The sequence below is a fragment of the Penaeus monodon genome, chromosome 27 (genome assembly GCF_015228065.2).
Source record: "Penaeus monodon isolate SGIC_2016 chromosome 27, NSTDA_Pmon_1, whole genome shotgun sequence".
Lineage (NCBI taxonomy): Eukaryota > Metazoa > Arthropoda > Malacostraca > Decapoda > Penaeidae > Penaeus > Penaeus monodon.
In genome coordinates, this window is record NC_051412.1 from 13,202,946 (window position 1) to 13,203,153 (window position 208).

The following is a 208-nucleotide window of genomic DNA, read 5'->3' on the forward strand; positions in this document are numbered from 1 at the left end:
TGGGAAAGGCCAATTGCACAGACTGCTCCCCGTATGCATACAGAGGGTCCTATTTTCTGTCTCCCTTCAACAACACGAACGATAAATCCTCCGGCAGATCATAAAGTTCAAAATCCGATTTTCGAAAATCTGAAATCTTGCTGTTTTCTTCCTCTGGGGAATCTGCCTGTCATTGAATGTATTCTCATTCAAGAACAGGGAAGAGGTG